Source organism: Vombatus ursinus, unplaced genomic scaffold (assembly GCF_900497805.2).
Source record: "Vombatus ursinus unplaced genomic scaffold, bare-nosed wombat genome assembly UNPS02015255.1, whole genome shotgun sequence".
Lineage (NCBI taxonomy): Eukaryota > Metazoa > Chordata > Mammalia > Diprotodontia > Vombatidae > Vombatus > Vombatus ursinus.
Window position 1 is genome coordinate 15,323,419 of NW_020955033.1, and position 10,094 is coordinate 15,333,512.

A 10,094-nucleotide genomic window follows, 5' to 3' on the forward strand; every position below is an offset into this window, starting at 1 on the left:
ATGGGATTTTTAAAGAGAATACATTGAAGGCAAAAGGCCCAAATTTTCAGTTCTTTAGATAGGAAGCAAGCCTTTCTGCACACTGGGGGATACGGAACTGATTAGGCACCAAGGCAAATGCTGGTATGCTAATTTTCTGGAATGTAAGCAAGAACTGATTAAGCAACACATTTAATTGTCTGATACATGTGCATTTTAATCTTGTAAAATGGAATCACTGAAATTGCAAATCATCAATAAAGCTGCTGCCAAAGGAAATTTACAAACAAATACTATTTTATAATGCTTTGTAAAGCCTTTGATTTTTTTTTTTTTGTTGACTAGAATATTTTTAGAGTCTCTTTTCCTTGGTATTTAAGACACACAAAATTATATTGGCTAAGGATTCAATGTGATTTTATATCAGGGTTCCAATGCAGAAAAAAAAAATTCCATAACTATTCACCACTAAAACTTTCTTCAATTGGTATATCTATTGCCAATTTATAATAGAATATTTCAAATTTATAGTTCAGAAATTATACTACAAAATTACAGATAAAAACCAAGAGCCTGAGTAAATATAACAAGATCTGCATCAATAGTATGAAATATGTTTTCAATTTGAATATTAAAATGCATATAGGGACACTTTAATGGTGATATTGAAAGGTATTCACCTTTCTGCCTTGCAAATTCTCAACATGTGAAAGTGCATTAAGTAACCTGCAGTCAGCAGAGGTATTGTAACTTCCATGTCTTCTTGCCCCACATTTCTGTATGTCAAGGACTTCCGTGGCAGACATGAGATATAAAAGTATAGTTCTTCAAAACAACATAAGCCCTTTTCCATCTTTTTTACTTCCTTTCATAATGTTTGAATCTTTGTTATGAACTTTTTTGTTCTTTCATTTTGGATAATATTCTTACAAAATTTTTTACTCAATGTTCATTCTTTTTTATTTTGGAAAACAAGTAACCTTAGCTTTAACTAGGAGTTACCCACAACATTTTTGTTCTATGTATTTTAAGGTAATCCTCTATGACAGCATTATTTCAACAGAACATATGACTCTGAGGTGGAGCCAAAACAGTACAGCTCAACTCTCCCAACATTGCCTCCAAACAACTTTAAAGCAATACCTCAAATCAAATTTTGGAGCAGCCGAGCCAATAAAAAGTTAGAGGAAAACATTTTTCTGGCCTAAGACAACTCAGACCATCCACAGGAGAAGTCAATAAACCTGGGGTAGATAAAGACATTTAGTGTGGCAGGAGCACCAGTGATGGGCCTTAAAGGTGACCACAACAGCAGCACCAACTTCAGGAGCACTCAGCCTAGAGACAATAAGGGGCTGGGACAACTAGTTAGAAAGAAATTACAAGGGATCCCTTGATGACATAGGGACCAGATGGTGCAGATTGGCAACTCTGTTGCCCATAAGCAGTTTTGGGAAAAAGTTATAGGACTAGTAGTAGTGTTTGTGATTGATCACAAGGGAACAGGAGTCATGGTTACAATTCCAGGGCCAAGAGGAGCACTAACACTTGTGGTTGTAGGGGACCAGTGACCACTCCTTTCTCCAGTTCACACATATATATACTCAGTTGGGTATAGAAATCTATCTTACCCAATAGGGAAATAGGAGATATAGTGAATAAGAGCTATTAGGGGGAGGGATAATAAGTTTAGACTGGGACAACTGGCTAGTAAGAAATTACAGAGGATCCTTTGATGACATAGGGAGCCGATAATAAGAGAAAATGGGTACCCTAATGAATTGTGAGTAGAATAGTAATTGGGGGAAGAAAATTGGGGGAGACAGTGGTCAGAAGCAAGAAAGACTTTTGAGGAGGAATAAGACACAGAGAGAGAGAGAGAGAGAGAGAGAGAGAGAGAGAGAGAAGGATAAAGAGAAGAAAAATTTGATGGAAGGAAATGCACAGTTAAGTATCATGAACATGAATGAGACGGGCTAACCCATAGTCTAGAAGTGGGTAACAGAATGGATTAAAAGGCAAACTCCAACAACATGTTGTGTACAAGAGATACACTTGGGACAGAAAGATATGCACAGAGTTGAAATGAAGGGCTGGAGCAGAGACTATTATGCTTCAGCTGGAGTGAAGAGGGCAAGGGTGGCAATCATGTTCTCAGACAAAACAAAAGCAAAATCAAAACTAATTGAAAGAGATAATCAAGGAAACAACATTTTTGCTAAAATGTATCATAGAAAATGAAGTAACATCAAAAAAATTTTACAGCAAATTTTACCGGTAAAGGCCTCATTATTCAAATATATAGGGGGCTGAGTCGTATTGATGAAAATAAGAGCAACTGATAATGGTCAAAGGACATGAATAGGGAGTTTTCAGACAAAGAAATCAAAGCTATCTATAGTCACATGAAAAAATGTTCTAAGTCATTATTGATTAGAGAAAGGCATATTAAAACAACTCTGAGATTTCGTCTCATATTTCTCAGCAATGATAAATGCTGGAGGGGATGAGAGAAAATAGGTATCCTAATAAATTGTGAGTAGAGTAGTAAACTGGTTTAACTATTCTGGAAAACAATATGGAACTACACCCAAAGGGCTATAAAAGTGTGAATACTTTCCTTTTTTCCAGCAACACCACTACTAGGTCTGTATCCCAAAGATATCAAAGAAAATGGAAGGAGTTATAGGTACAAAAATATTCTTGGCACCTTTTTGTCATGGTAAAGAATTGGAAATTGAAAGGATGGTCATCAATTGGTGAATGGCTGAACAAGTTATAGCATAAGATTGTGATGGAGTTCTAATGTGCTTCAAGAAATGATGTGGGAAGTGGTTTCAGAAAAAAAAAACCATGGCAAGATCTATGTGAACTGATACACAGTGAAATGAGAAGAACTGGGACATCACTGTGCACTTTAACAGCAATGTTGTAATGATGATCAACTATGAAAGACTTGGTCACACTGACCATCACAGGGATCCTAGACGATTCCAAAGTTCTCATGATGAAAAAATGCTCTCCGCCTCTAGAGAGAAAACTGATGAACTCTGAATACAAACTGAAGTTTTCTTACTTTCATTTTAATATATTTTGATATAGGTAATATGGAAATATATTTTACATGATTTTACATGTATAATTGATATCATATTGTTTGCCTTCTCAGTGGATGGGTGAGGAATAGGAGGGAAGAATGGAATCTGAATCTTAAATTTTAAAAAGACTATTGAAAGTAGATAAATAAATAAGAATATGATTTTATAATCAAATAACAATTTTCATTTCTATGCTGAAGATCATCTTCAAATTGAATAGGTGATTTTATAGGCTATTTTAATATATTGGTATGATCCCAATTAAAGAATGTTAGAAGGTTTTGTACTGAAATTTTTAATAATGAATTTGGAATGGTAGTAGAAGTGGCTGAACCAAAATATCTTGTAATTATGATTTCTCTCACAAAATATAAATGGTTTTGGGAGCAAGATGACTCCTTAAACTGAGTAATATCTGCCATTTTTATAGTATTCTTTAAATATTATTCAAATATTTGCCATTAAACATTTTAGATAAAACTTTTCTCCCATTGGTCATAGATTCATTCATTAAATCTCATAACTTATTATATGCATTCAGTTTATTTGAATAAATATTTATAGATTAAATACTTATAAATGTTGGATTTTCAGTTAAATGAAGTAGGAATTAAATTATGGCTATTCCAGTAACCAAAATGCAATTAAACTAGAAATATACCAAAGTACTAAGTTGTAAAAACTGCCCAACTAAGAAGTGGCTAGGTAGAAACTTAAGAACTGAGGTGGAAAGATAGCACCTAGTATAAACATAGGTAAGCTTATTCATAATGATGAATCCACATGGTTATTATTATTTTATCATTTTATACTTAGGGAGAAAAATGTTCAGTGAAGATACTGGGAGAGAGGAAAGGAAACTGAAATGGTTGAAGAATTAATGGGACATAATTTCCTTATTGTATTCACTCAAAGATTAAGAAAGTGGTGTAGATGCTATTACAATTACACAAGGTGTACTCTGTGTACTGTCTGTGTTGCTTTTGAGGTTTTGGCTTTTAAAAGGGGAACATAATTTACTAAATATTTCCTCCTGGATGGTGTAAACAAATGACTAAGAGCACTCATTTCTTCTTACAGGGTTCCACCTGTTTTGGGGACTACAAGAAACAGGGAACAATATATCATCATTATCTTAATGCCATTGCTTTAATATCTTTCTGCAACAATGAATAATAACAGCTATTCTAGTCAAAGGGACAGTATCATAGATGGAAGGTTTGATTGCTGGCTCTAATCTTACACCTTTTCTTTTTTGGTCAGGTAAGGCATGGGAAGATGTAACAGAAATACGTATGAAGAGAGTTTGGAAAAAAGAAAGCTTGCCTTTCATTCTATACTAGGTATTTTGGCATTAGTATCTCTAGGAAATGCTATATGTCTTTGTAATATGGCTCCCAATATAAATGCAGCTCATTATAAATGTAATTCATTAAAATTGTGCTTCAAGATTATATATGCTGAATAGTTACCAACCTAGAAGTCTGACCTATGATTAAGTCTTGATATGAAATTCAAGTAGTTTATGAAAAAAGGGTTTTCATGGAAAAATTAAGATAAATTATTAGGTTTTATATTATTGCTTATTGGGTGAAGCAAATGTATGTGTCTCAAGAAGAGATTAAATAAAACTTGGTATGCCTTAGAACTTTCTTAGGTTCATATTGCAAGCATACATTGAGCTTCCATAGTTTTTTCAGTTCATTTTAAATGTTTGGTTTTTAGATATATATATTGCAACTGAAATTTCAAAGTCTTTTTAAATTAAAATTATTGTACTTACTTGTCCTCATGACCTAGAAATAATTTTGAAATTATTAATTGTAAAACATAAAAATCATATATCATTTTTCCCACCAATTTTCTTCAAAGTTTAGATTTGGAACCAGTCTTAAAATTCAACTTGTTAATATATTGAAAAGACTAAAGAAGAATAAATAGAAGGATCCCATTTAAATGCCATATTTTATATATGAACAGGATGGTCCACCCATGCATTACATATTAGGAATACATAATCGTATAAAAGAATACAGATTGAGGAATCTAGTGGAAGGAAACAGTGTACAGCTTTGAGGTGAAGATCAATGGAGGCAGAAACAGAATCTATACTGTAATCAGAGAATGCTTTAGACCACCAAGAAGGAAAGAGGAAATAGATGAGGAATTCAGTTATCTGACTATCACTTAAAGATCTCTTTCTAGGGAAAAGTAACAACAATAACAACTAAAAGTTTCTTGGCTTGCTTTAGTTGTTATTTTATTTTTCAAATGGTGAAGGAATCAGTGAGGAGAACTACCGTTCTAAATCCAAGTGTAATCAAAAAGAAATTTTCTGTGAGGGTGGAAGTAATGGAAATCTCTGTGTGTGTGTGTGCATGTATGTGTGTGTGTGTGTGTGTGTGAGAAAGAGAGAGAGAGACACACAGAGAGAGAGAGAGAGAGAGAGAGAGAGAGAGAGAGAGAGGAGTACTTCATCTTAGCATAAGGAATGAGTTTTGGGGAAATGATCTCTCCCTTCCTTTACTTAGGTTGACAAGGTGATGCATAATGAGGTTTTAACATATTAACAATGTATCATTCCTTTATGGGTTACAAATATTTCTCTGAGTCAAGTAAGGAATAACACAATTGGATTTCAGCAGATCCAGAGATACTGCAAGCAATAAGCATACTGCAGCAGAGACATCTGTAGGGACAAGAAGAAAACTTCCACTCTCTAACCCCTCCACCAACTACACACAAGGCTCTTATCTTAAAAGGGCCAAGGTCTCCCACTGCATCTTGGGCCATCTCCAGTCATCCTGATAGACATCTGGCCATTGAACCCAGATGGCTCTGGAGGAGAAAGTGAGGCTGGTGACTTTTCACAGCCCTCTCTCATTCAAATCAAAGTCAATAGCAAGTCATGTCATCATCTCTGGTGTCATGGTCCTCTTCAAAAAGGAAGGACAAACCAGAACCACAACACGCAATAATGACATATATGACATATGACCCCCACACACATATATACATAGATGTGTATGTATTTGTGTCTATATCTGTTTTGTCTTTGTACATATGCACATTTATTAAGCTATTAAAACTTAAAGCCCCAATAAGACTTCTATGTACTTAGGGTGTATTATATGTGGTGTTTATGTATCAGTATATACCTATATGTATCATTACATATATACACATATATATGTATATATATGTGCATATATATACATATATATGTATATATGTTCATATATGTATATATATTTTCACATATATCAAATGAAAACAATGGAGTCTATATAGAGAAATATAAAAGGAATTGCTATAAATCCATAAGAAAAAGACCCATTCTCTAGCTGATAAATGCCCGAAGTATTTTAGCTGTTTTCAAAAGAAGAAATAGACATTCTAACCACCATATAAAAAAAAACTCTAAATAACAGACAATATGAAAAATAAAAATTAAAATGACTTTAATTCCACCTCAAATCCTTCTGATCCCAAAAAAATATTTTAAAAGAAAAAAAAGATGATTATCAGAAGTGATGTACTTGGACAGGCTTACTTATGTATTGCTGATAGAGTCATGAATTGCTCTGCTCCCAATACACACACACACACACACACACATGTACATATTATATATATATATATATATATATATATATATATATATATATTCCTTTTGATAGAGATACCCCTAGTAAATATATACCCCTAGTAGGTTAAAGAAAGGAAAAAGTATTCATCTGCACAAAAATATTTACAGTAACAGTTTTCATTATAGTAAAGAATCAAAACTAAGTGGATGTCCATCAATTGGGGAAGAGCTTATTGGGTATAAATGCAAGTCTGTTATTGTGCCATTAGGAAATAAAGTGGACAGCTTAAGAAAACCAGGAAAGACATGAATGTATTGATGCAGTCAGGCATATATTTTAAGAGGACATTATGGAGGAAAGCAATGGGAAGAATCAAATGAAAATCTATTCCGCAAAGGGCTTGATCTTTGAAAGAAAAAAAAATCTCATTATTATGGTAGAATTACACTTGTGGTCCAGAAACCCAGAGGTAGCCATAAGCTAGTCAGTTCCATTGTCCCTGATTGCTCCAAATTCTATTGATATCTATTGAATGGTAATATCTACAACTCCATCTTCTGAAATCAGAATAGATTTCAAAAGAAAATTGCCTGCTTTGAGATAGATTAGTTTAAAGACAATGATAAAATTTAAGTCTCTGTTTGTTATACCAAAAATTATTCTTTTCAGAGTGTCAGGCTGCTAAGTGAAGAGAGGAAGGAAGTGTGTGTATTAGGCTAATTAGCTGTCTATTGATCTCTTGACCTCAATTTTGCAGATAAATAAAATATGAGGAGGGAAGGTACAGGAATGCAAAGAGAGACATGGCAAACTCAACTCACTGTTCTCCAGGAATTTTGATCATTTATATCTTATTGATTATTGGGAAAACAGGTGGAAAACAAGCAGACCTTCAACACAACCAGGTAATACACTGCTGCTGTTCTGTTATTGTCAAAAACCTTGGTGAGGCAAAGATTTGAAATTAAGACTCACCTATTCTTTGTGCCTTGTATGGTGTAGAATCTATGACCTTGAGAATAATTCCTGGAACCTATATTCCTTTAATTCCTTAATACCTATTCATAGCCCTGTATATGTAAAAACAGGTGTAGAAGTATATAGAATGTATTGTCTTCTAAATCTTGAGTTGTCTACTTAGTGATAGTTAAAATGAGTTTTGAAACACCATCACATTAGCAAAAGCATTATGCTGACTATTCTTACTGTTAATTCAGTGACAGATTGAGTAATGAGGACCCTGGCAAGTTTTGTTGGCCAATCAACTTCAATAATCCACTTAAAACATTCTGCTCTATCACTTCATACTGCTAATTTACTTGAGGATAATGAGGAATGATTGTAGCATATTAAGGTTCAGAATGACATAAGGCTCCTGACCTGAAAGTTATTAAATTTAACTGAGCCAATGAAGAATCACTGTCAGCAATGGTAATTTTTGACCATCTATCTGCCTTAAGTCACTAGAAAAGACCTGGGATTGATGTTGAAGTTTGGTTTGCTCCTAAGAATAATTAGAAACTTTTGAGACTATTCTATGACAAGCAAACATTCTTCTTCCGGTATGACACAAAAATTAATATAAATTCTTGACCATTACTTCTTGATCACTAGCTTCACCCCATCAAAAACAGTACCTTTAGCAGTTCATGACAAATATACTGGCTTGTGTTGTTTTTCAGGTGACTGGACTATAAATCATTTTCATGTAAATAGCTATTGGAAATTTTGAATATGATGTAACAATTAAGAGCCCTTATACTTAGATAACTTAAGTTTATTTTTAAATGATTTTTTTTACTATAAAACTGAATAGATCTAGCAAGATTTGCAACACTTGCTTTTTTTGGTCATCGACCTATCATAACTTTAGAATATCTTATTTTAAGAAGAATGAATGTCCACAGCATTGATATGGTAGTCAAAGAAGTTGACACTACAAAGTCCAATTTCACATTTTCATTTTTATTATTTGGATATCCAAATAAAGCAACTGTTTTGAGCTTTCTTGAATCTAGTCAATTCTACCATCTTTTTCTTCAACAAAAGACAGTCATTATTAAGCAAATTAAACTGTTTATGTGAATGGATTTAGCAGCATGAAAATGCATTCCAGAATGCCAAGTATTGATGGCTATTTGATTTGGTGCTAGCATCTACATCAATGCTGCCAGTAGTCATTCATTCTACTCAAGATAATATTTTCCAAATTGATGATGGGTCTTGAAGTAGATAAAATGGAAACCCCTATATAGATGCTACATGGAATGTTTTTGATGAAGCTCAGTCTCTACTGTCATATTAGGTACAAGACAAATAAAAACCAGTTTTGAATGAAGTTTTATAGTAACTACTCTGCATTATTTTTACCTCTAGGAACTTTTCCAATTCTCATGTTTCAATTTTGTTCACTTCAAGACAGAAGAAAAGTTTTGCACATAATTCCCAGAAGGCTAACTGTCTTCAAACCATCCATTTTAAGTTCAAGGTTAAGAAGGCAGTCACATAGTGATTTAACTTGAGAATAAAGTTTATACTGTCATTGATGACTGATTTCATCTTACAATTTATTTCAACTGTATACATTCAGGAGATACCAAAGTGAGTCACTGATAGTAATTGTCCAAACAAATACCAGTAAAATATAATTGAACCTCATCCTCATTACCATTAAAATACTTTATTCATTATGTTGATTAAGCATAGCAGTCAAAAGATAAATAAGTCCAAAACATCACAGTTGTTTATTAAGTCATATTTAGCAAAGAACCTGGCATCTAATAGAGGCTTAATAAATGCTTGTTGAGACCCAGCTCCTCCTTCAGAGGGGCAGCAAGGGCAGGGGCCTAAGATGGCAGCCATCCCTCACTGGCTTTTCCTCAGGCTCTGTGAGGAATGGCCTTTGGACCAAACCAAATGGGCCGAGATCTGGGTGCTTACCTGTGGCAGCGGGTGGTGCAGGCCTTTCAGGAAGGAGAGAACACCCAGATTGCTGAGCCTGAAACCTGTGACCAGATGTACAAGAGCTTAGCATGACTTCATTCAAACACAAATATCCAAGCCCAAAAAACACTGACTTCAGTGGACTGACAGTGGAAGAATGCAGGATTGTACTAGTTACAGATACCTTCGAAGAATTAAAGGAACTGAATAAAGGCTTATGGAAAAAAAAATTCAGGATAAGTTCGCCACCATGAATCTAGATGAGAAGACTAAAGAGTAGCCTGTGTCTTTGTCTTCCCTGTGTACATATGTGTTAAGTTTTGTATATTGCCAAGAATAAAACTGTCCCTCCTTCCATAGATAGATAGATAGATAGATAGATAAATGTTTGTTGACTGGCTAGCTTTATTGTGGCAAAGTGACTCAGGGTGAAACTCAATCCTAAAAGCACAGCCATTTATAATTATAAATACTAAAAGGGACA

General features: G+C 34.0%; 1 pseudogene; it reads left to right on the top strand.

Moving 5' to 3' along the window:
* Positions 1-9,518: 9,518 nt before the first annotated feature.
* LOC114031748 lies at positions 9,519-9,890 on the top strand (annotated as a pseudogene).
* The last annotated feature ends 204 nt before the right edge of the window (positions 9,891-10,094 follow it).